Here is a 10,156-nt window from a genome sequence, read left to right as displayed (position 1 = left end):
CCAACTGTAATGCCAGTGAAGCAGTAAATCATTGCTGAGGTTCAAAATGTCACTTTTTTCTGTTTTAAAAGCGTACAGCTTTCTCTACATTAAACAGAAATAAGCTGGAGTTTCAGCAACAACTGGTGTTTAAGCTCAGATCTAGGGTCTAACATAGCTACTCATCCTCACTACTGCTTCTATGGGGGCAGTTCCAGTGAACTCATTGACCGGCAGACTCCTGACTGAATTAGCAAACCTATTGAATAGGAAAAGTACTTTTCCTTACAAGCTGAACGCTTCTCTGCTCAGGTATAGAAGTCACCGAAAGTATTCATAACACGTCTTCAGAATAAAAGTCTACAGCAACAAAGTTTCTGGGAGGTTGGTGTTATGTCATTGGAATGAGTTGCTTTAGAAAGGTACCTGGAGTTCCATGTGTCTTAGAAAATAGATACCTGCTTTAGTTTCTTCTTCAGCAATGAACATTAAAGGGTCTATATTCAGTTTCCTACAAATAGGTTGTGAAATACTGTAGAGTATTGGAAACATGGGGGCAAACACTAATTGAGACCTATTATGGGAGACCCTTCTGAGATGGCAGCTGGCGGTGAAACAATATTCTCTAGGTGATGTTAAATAGTCCACCTTGTCGAAGTGTGGGCAACTGAACTGAGCCCCTGAATATAGCTTCAGTGTACATACCAAAGGCTTCTCCACCCCTACATGGAGATACTTTGCAGAGACTATCTGTGGTGGTAAAATCCACTAAAAATGGGGAACAGTGTCTAAGAAGGGCAAAGCAGTGGGGAGAAGGCATTCTGAATGGCAAACTGGTCATCTCTACGATGAATATGTCAGGTGTTATTTTTGTAAAAAGCCTGTGAAGCTTCACATACTGCCAGCCTATCCAGGGCATTGCACAATTAATACTTCTTTATCAGCTGTGATTTATAAGATCTTTTAAAATGAAGAAAAAGATTTCCGTTGCACATTTGACTGCCTGGGAGGGTAAAGCACAGATAAGAAATCAATGTTGCATAGAGGCTCTGCAGAGAGAGTGCATCCTGGTCCCAGACAAGCCTGAGGATGCTTGCATTCTCACAGAGAAGAAGAGCTAATCAAAGCTGTGACACGGTTAAGTTCCCCTAAATTAGAAGATAAGGAGGAAGGGGAACTGAAGTCCCCAGGAAATTATTTGATACTTCATTTGCACTCAAGAGGCAACCCAACGACTGTCACTGTCACAGGGGGGACAGAAACGCAAGAGAGATGCTGATTCCTTAAGATAACACTGAAGGAGCAGAGCACTGCTGATTTGTTTCCTCGGCTTCTGTGCCCCAGAGAAATCTCACAATGACAAGGACACTGGAAGTTGCTTTTGTTGTTTGTTGTTTCCCTTCCAGAACTTGGTTTGTAATCAGGAATTTAACCTTCGCTTTTCCACGTAGCTTGTTTCATAACTAAACTTGCTGAGCTTCTGAACTTGAGGTGAATCTGGCAAATCTGCAGCACATGCGTTGCCTCAGAGGCAATAAATTCAGGGAGAGCGTGGCTTACAGGCACCTGCTGGAGAGGAGCGGGTCTGGAAATCCAGAAAATGGGATGCGTTGCTCACCATCTGGAAAGTTTGAGTTTGGGGGCTTGCAGCAGCGTGTGCTACAACAAGGAGAGAACTGCCACTGGTAGGGCATTATCAGCAAGGAATACGAGGGCGAACCATGACACCGTGGTCGGTGTCGATTATTTAATTACAAATAAATATAACAATATAATTTCAAATGCTCAGCTCCATATAAGTGTGCATTAAAAATTAAAATGTGTTTGCAGGTGGCTGCATTCTTTGGGTGAGAGTATGTGAACCCCAAGCCAGCCTTTTCTGCGTCATAAAACAGGGCGGGAGTTGCCCGACCTGCGTAGTCAGGCCAGGAGACCTCCTTAAATAAATTGCATTTGAGAGAACATTTGTCTAGAGAGACCTCTATTCATTACCTGCAGGGTTCCTGGCATGCGGGAATCACGACTCTCAAATTCTGCCACTGCTTTTAAGGGACTATATCTAGCTGGAATTTCTCTGAATTCGGTTTCTAGCCATTGAATCATCATCTGCTTTTGTCTAAGACATCTATTACCATGTTTCTGTTCTGAATGTATATGTGGGTTGTTCGAGTCCTCTTGTAGCCTCATCTTTGCTAATCAGACAGATTTGGGATCCAGGGTCCTTCAGTTTACAGCATGTCTTCTCCTTTCACCACTGTTCCGATCTTTCTGTGAACCATTTGTAATTAATTAATATCCTTCATTAACTGGGGTACCAGAATTACACATAGCAGTTTCACCACTGCCAAATACTCTCACTTGATTTTCTTCTCCATGTACATCCCAGAATCACATCTATAGAGATGTTTGCCATCATTCATGTGATGTAGATTATTTATAACTTTAATTTGTAAAATGAAATGTTGTGTAGTACTAAATTAAATAACATGTAGAAATTAAGTGAAATTGTGTAAATAGTTAGTATTAATAATACTTCTTTAAAAGAAAAGATGCAACTGTAAAGTCTTTATTTTTTTTTCAGATGCATGTTGAAGGTTGGTCCAGCTCCCATAAGAAATTGATATCTGGGCTTAAGGCTTTGTCTGTCTGAAGAACATCTAACGACTACATTATTATAATGTAAAATTCTCTTGAGTTGGACTTTCAAAGACCATGGTCTCTGTAAAACTGATCTCTGGAAGTGATCCTAGGAAAATGGCTTTATGGAGAACTACTGTTTCTTTTGTTGGCATAATGCAGTTAATGCTGCTAGTCCTACAAATCTAATGCAGTGACATTACTCTTCGTCTTTCATATTTTAGTGCCCTCAAGGTCTTTATTCAGTTTTACCTTGGGATGATATTTCGCATATATATATAAAAAAAAGAGCTTCTGTTTCTTATTTGTCAGAACAGATATTAAATTTTATGGCATCTATAGGAGGGAGATGCCACTCATTTAATTGTCTCCAGTGTTAAGGCATATGACAAGAATAGGTAAGGATTAAAATGCTCAGATGATTTAGAGCTATTAGGATTGAAATCACTCAAGAAAATTGGTCTCATTCCAAATGCAAAATTAAAATACTAACCCTTACGTGTAGATTTGCCATGCAGAAAGATGAAATGTTTAGAGACTAATCCAGCCTGTAAAAATGCATCCGTTGGACACTTTCAGTAGTAGTTAAGAGACTTTTCATTGTTACACTAAACAACTATTAGCCTGTTTAGTGATACAGTATCATGTTGAGATTGTGAATAGCAGGCACAAGGACTAAATGTGCAACTCCTCCAGCAAGGAGATGTAGTTCTGCTAGTGGCAGTGATGGCAGCTCATCTTCCCCCTGTCCTGGAGGGACAACAACCCCTGGTGAGGTGCTAACTACCCTACCTTCATCTCACAGTTTACCTGCACCCTCACAGACAAATAGTGCTTGCAGGTGGTTGAGGGAGGCATCTAGACAGCCACTCACCGGGAACCAGAGTTACACCAACTTCCCATGCCTGAGGGCACTGGAAAAGCAGGGAAAATTCACCCAGTGTTGCACATTTAGCCTGGAGAAAAGGAGGCTCAAGGGAGACCTTATTGCTCTCTACAACTACCTGAAAGGAGGTTGTAGCCAGGTGGGGGTCGGTCTCTTCTCCCAAGTAACAAGGGATAGGACAAGAGGAAACGGCCTCAAGCTGCGCCAGGGGAGGTTTAGGTTGGATATTAGGAAAAACTTCTTCACCGAAAGGGCAGTCAGGCACTGGAACAGGCTGCCCAGGGAAGTGGCTGAGGCCCCATCCCTGGAGGTATTTAAAAGACGGGTAGATGTGGTGCTTAGGGCCATGGTTTAGTGGTGGCCTTGGCAGTGCTGGGTTAACGGTTGGGCTTGATGATCTTAAGGGTCTTTTCCAACCTAAACGATTCTATGACTCTATGATTTAAGAAGGGTACAGAGAATGAACTGATCTCCTGCCTGGGACCTGCTCCCTGCTTTTGTGTCAATGAGTCTTTTAAAACTTACAGCTGAGTTTGATCAAATGTCTCAAAGTTCAGGGGAGTCGCTGTGAACATGCTGGAGTTGTACCTGAGTGCACTGAGAACCTAGTCTAATGTCCACTGTCATTCTGGCATTGTTCTTCTTTCCAATCAGAAAGAAATGTGTCACTTTTAGGAAAAAAAAAGGCTTTTTCAGTCTATACTTGCTATAGACTTGAATTTACTTCTGACTAGCAACTATTATCATGTTTCGCTTTCATATGATATGTAGGAACTAAGAACAGTCTCTTTTTTTGGTCACTTGTCTAAGTATATCTTTGAACAGTTGCAGCAGGTATTTCCTCTTCTTTTGGACTCTTACAAAGGAGGAGTTTTTAGGGTTTTACCTTGCTTTGATATAGTTATGTATTAAAAATAAAAAACCTGCAACAATTTTGTTTCAGCAGTCACACTGCACAAAACACAAGTAAGGAGTAACTAGAGGAGGTTCAGTAACCTTCTCATGCAAGATAATATATCTAAACATCGTATCATTCAGGGAACAAGGGCATACTTCACACTGAGAAAAGAGGATCTATCACTGAATCATAGATTCATAGAATGGTTTGTCCACTGCATACCTGTAGGAAGCATTTAAACCTCTGCTTGAGGACCAAATAATATCATACACCATATGTAACAGCAAGGAAGAGGCAGCTGACAAAAAGACTTTAAGGAAATCTCTCTGCAGGCAGATTTTTACGTGATATTTCCCGATCTACTCATCTGGACAATAGCAAAAAAAACCAAGGGTGGGGAGAAAACTTTTTGCTCAGCTAAATTTTTCTTGGATTCAGGGATTCATCTGTGCAGAAAGCCAGCTCAGCAGATCTGCGTGCTCTTAAACACAAATGTGGGCAGCATTAAACCTGGTAAACAACTTCTTTTTCCAGTCCTTTTTCTGTCCTGTGTACCTATGTCATGGTCCTGGAGCTGACAGCACATGAGCTGCTGAGTCCTGAAGCCACCAGAGCTCTGCAAGCATGAGCCACCCACATTTGGGCTTTTGGGTAAGGCAAATGGCCCATATCTGATGTGGCAGCAGCTGTGTCTTAGGAGGCATAAGTAGGATGTTTAGCCTGGTGAAGACTGGGAACCACCAGTGGAGGTTTGGGATTTCTGCTTTCTCCTGGAAGGTAAATGCTAGGTAAATCACAACCTGATGAGGTTGGACTGTGGTCTGTTGATAACCACCGGACCATGGACTGTTTCTGAGGTGTCTGCAAAAAGTGACAGAGAAAAGCGAGTCTATTGTCAGTCTATCAAAACTTGCTATATCAGCTCTGTACCTTCCCTGGGAAATGTTTATGGGTCTGCAAGCTGGAAAAGGCTGGGGCCCTGCATATGGCTCTGCTTGGAGCACTGCTGTTCTGCTGCAGCACTCCTGAGAAAACCATCTCAGGAGTGTGCTTCATCCAGCCTGTGCAGGCAGCAACGAGTAAGGATTCCTCAGTATGTGGCAATTCAAGAGCTGGAGAAGTGTGTGGGAGTGAGAAGGGAATCAGCTGGTTCTCTGGGTGGCAAAGAAAACCCGACGTGTAACTATTGAACAGTTAGGCAGGTTCAGAGGCACAGCTTGCTCCTTCTCCTGCGTAGCTAAGGGATAGCTCAGGTTCTGCTTATTATGAGAAGCCTGCAGCCTCCATGTCCTCCCCCAGCTTGCCAACTGCTCTTTCCTAGGATGGTGCCACTGTCACTTACTGGCTGCCAGAGAGGCAGCCCGGGATGTGCCGCTATGACTCAGGGTGGGAAGTCACCAAGGTGCTTGTGGAGACCAACTGTGGCCCGAGGCGAGGACACCCACTCTTTGGGGAGACAATTTTGCTGAGCATCCAGATGGCTGGGAGGAAGTTTGGTAGCAGGAAAAGAATAGGGAGCAGAAAGTGCAGCCCTGGGAAAGAGTAAAAATACCCTAGAATGAGGAAAAGCAAATGTGCAGACAAGGACACCAACCTAAAAAAACCCCAAAACAAACCCAAAAACCAGAAGAGCAGGCTCTGGCCCTCCTGCAATGCACACCACTGAATACAGAAGAGGGGCCAGAAGCTGCAGTGAAGCTGTCAGCTGGGTCAGGTTTGCCAAACAGGAGGGACAAGGAGTTACCTAGGGCAACAAAACACTCCTAGCTGCTTAGGAAGGTGGCTGCATCTTTGCAGCAGGTCTGACAGCCTGCCTGCAGCAGTGGCCATCTCTGGTTGGCAGCCCTGGAGGGCAAACTGCTGCTGCCAGGGCGGCTCATCAGCCCCGAAGGTAGGGATGGGGCTGCGAGCACGGCAGCGCTCGGCACTGCTGCCCTTTGAACCAACTCAGGGGTGCCGGGATGTGTTAGATAAACATTTTCATCCAATTTAAGCAAAATAATTTATTCATAAATGTCTCATGAGAAAGGAAGGCACACCTTATTCAATATTTTATGTAGCCGATGTGGTTTGTGAAGGATTTGTAACTTACAGGTTGGTAAACAATGTTCTGCAAACTCCCGCAGAAGAAGCAGACAAATGGTTGCATTCAAATTCCTGCAGAGGACATTGGAACCCCAGACACTGTCATGTCTCCTCAGTTACTTTTAACACAAACAGAACAAGTTTACAATTTTGCAGAATGTACATCGAAAGAGTAAAAAAGTTAGGAGCTGTTTTTCTAGAAATGCAGTTGTGCTGAACTGAGTTAAAAGATCACATCAATTTCAATTGCATTTGAAAGAAAAATTCCTAAAAATTCAAGGCTAAGATGGAATCTTCCTTATATTTAGTTCCTTATAATTATCTTTGTTATTGATATATTTAAATGTTCATGTTACACATTTACCATTTTTCTTACTTCATTTTGTGCAAAGGAGGCAGTTTAATAAGGTTATATCAGCATTTATGAACTGAATTATCCTGTGATTTCAAAATTTTCAATTTTGCTACCCCTGGGCACAAAAGTCAATCCCATTATCAACACTGACCTTGGTGATGGAGCAAACTGTGGATGCAGAGTGCAACCCAAAGCATAGATAGAGAATGTGGTAATGTCAGAAGATCATACTGTGGGGCTTCACAGTTCCTTATTCCTTGTCATGCATCCAGCATCCCTGGGAGCAGAACGAAGGAGGCGAAAATCCAAGTGAGCTCTGAACAAAAGAGGCTGTCTACAAATAATTGGAAGTCATTTGTAGTGAGGTCTTTAATTCCAAGTCTGTCTGCTTTATAGAAGAGTTGGGATTTAATTATACTAGTTGCAAAGCTTTCCCGACATTCTTGAGATTACTGAGCACATACTTAAAGCAGCAAACTCTACAAACCACTAACGTTAATTTTTCTTTATAGATCTTGGAAAAATGGAAATGCTGTTTGAAACTGATGTGGCATTTTTTAATCACACTAAATGGATGGCCAGCAAATTGTGGGTCAGTCAATGTTACAGTGATTCTTAGCAAAAGAATGGGAAATCGGTTTTTGTCAGATTAGTGTGTCAGAGTGAGAATTCCATACAGCATTTACCCTCCTATTGTGTGACGTTTTGATTTAAAAACTAACACTATTCAATATCAATATTGCAAGTACTAAGTGGATTAAAAAGTAACTGATATGTTTTATGGGGTGTTTCTTAAAGAGAGTGCTTAATGGAAGAAGGTGTCTCTGAAAAGCTCTGCAGTGACGAGTGCCTGGCCTAGTACTGTTCTCTTTTTTTTTTTTTTTTTTTTTTTTTAAACAAAATAGGAACTGGCTAATGACGTTTGGAAAAATTCACTCACTAGCAGAATGGTAAATCGTGATGAGAACTTACACAAGGTGATTCTGGACCACTCTATAAACTCAACACATATTGCAGGAAAAGAACCACCACCACCAAAACCAAACAAAAAACCCTACTGCAGCCAGTGACAAGGTCCTCGCTGCCTTTTGACAGAGATGGGGTTTTACATGACTTGTTTTAACAGAGTCAGACACAGGTTAACGTATCTGTAAACACAGATCACAGTTCTGCCTGTGAAGACTGGGGCATTGCATTAGGATAAACAGGATAGAAAATATTCCTGGGTCACGACAGATCAATCAACTGAACGAAAGCACTGATGATAACTCTACTGCTACAAGGCTGGACTGGGAAGCAAGAACATTTTAGCCTCGCTGAAATGGAGCCTTTGGTCCGGGAGCATCCACTGTGTTACCAAACAGCTGAGTGGTCCTGGGCCTGATGCTTCACTTTTTCTGTCATTCACTCTGTATTTCCTAGTTAATGATGCTGTGGGCCAGCCTGAATATTTCTTCCATCTCAAAAGTCAAACAATTATTGATAAATTGGCACAGGTTCAGAAATGAGACGGGCGAGTAATCCAAAATCTGGGAAGTGCATATTACAGTGATTAAGTATCTCTGGCAGCTTGGCTTTTTTGAAAGAGTAAGAAGTAACTTGATCAAGGTCTCTAGTTTTATATGTGTGAAGAAGATAGCATCTCATACATTACAGTTCTGTCATGTAGTAGACAAAGGTACAACAAAATCTAATACCTGGAAGCTGAATCTAGACAAATAATTACCGTTATATGATATTCTAAATGTTGTTTGGGGTCTTGCCACAGGCTGTCCCTAGACACTTTTCTGGGCAAGTAAATCTGCAAAACAGACCTAATATTCCAGTGTAGCATCTTGATTTCAAGACCCACATTTAGCTTCTGACGAGTTACTGTACTTAGCTCTGGGCCCCCCTGGCCAGGCACAGCAAGGAACACTACAAAGGAAACAACCACATTATTTTTTTACTCAGAATCATTTTCAGTTACGAGCTGCAACATTTAAAACAGCCAAAGCCTGAAGGCAGCCTCCCTCCGCCGGGTCTCCCCGAGCCCAGGCACGCCAACCCTTTACATCTCCTTGGCCGGGGCATTTCCCGTGGCGGTGGCAGGGACAGCGGCTCCTGGGTGCCGTGGGCTGAGAGCAAGGGCCAGCTCTGGCCTCTGCCCACCGCGGGCTTCTGCAGAGAGACAGCCTGCGTGGCCCTGTGCTAAAACCTCCCCGGTACAGCAGGGATGAGCTGTGTAATGCTGTTGGCCCTTGACCACTTTGTCCCATCTTCTCCATCCCTGGTGGCTGGCAAGGACCAAGCCAGCGCCATCAGGTGGGTGCTCCAGCCCACAGCGACTTCTACAGGACTTTCTCAAGACAAAATGGGATTTGTAGCTGGACACAGACAACCCCCAAACTGACAGATGTTTTCCTAAATAGACACCCTAGAGACCAACCACAAGTTTTTGGTGTGGAGACAGGGCGTTCTGGCAAATTGTTACAACCTGTGTTTTGCAAATGAGTCTGTCGTGGTTTAACCCCAGCCAGCCACTAAGCCCCACACAGCCGCTTGCTCACTCCTCCCGGGTGGGATGGGGGAGAGAATCGGAAGAGTAAAAGTGAGAAAACTCATGGGTTGAGATAAAGACAGTTTAATAGGTACAGCAAAAGTCGCGCGCACAAGCAAAGCAAAGCAAGGAATTCATTCACTCCTTCCCATGGGCAGGCAGGTGTTCAGCCATCCCCAGGAAAGCAGGGCTCCATCATGCCTAACGGTTACTTGGGAAGACAAACGCCATCACGCCCAATGTCCCCCCCTTCCTTCTTCTTCCCCCAGCTTATATACTGAGCATGATGTCATATGGTGTGGAAGAGCCCTTTGGCCAGTCTGGGTCAGCTGTCCTGGCTGTGCCCCCTCCCAGCTTCTTATGCACCGGGCAGAGCACGAGAAGCCGAAAAGTCCTTGACCAGTGTAAACTCTGCTCAGCAAGAATGAAAACATCAGTGTGTTATCAACATTATTCTCATCCTAAATCCAAAACACAGCACTCTACCAGCTACTAAGAAGAAAACTAACTCTATCCCAGCTGAAACCAGGACAGAGTCTTTTATATTCATTTCTCAAAAAGACACATTATGAATCAAAAATCAATTCACATGTTGAGAAATTCATTTTGAGTAATAGTACCAGGCAAAAAAAACAAACCAGAAGTGCTCTGTTTCAATATTTTCAAAATGAAATAGTCTTGGTTTTGTTATCTGATACTGCTTCATTCTAAAATTGATCTAAGTTTAGCATTAATAAATGGTAAAAATATGTGAAAAGCAAGCAAGGTATCTGACTG

This window comes from Platalea leucorodia (genome assembly GCF_965183815.1).
Source record: "Platalea leucorodia genome assembly, chromosome: 4".
Lineage (NCBI taxonomy): Eukaryota > Metazoa > Chordata > Aves > Pelecaniformes > Threskiornithidae > Platalea > Platalea leucorodia.
Note: the sequence above shows the minus strand (reverse complement) of the source record.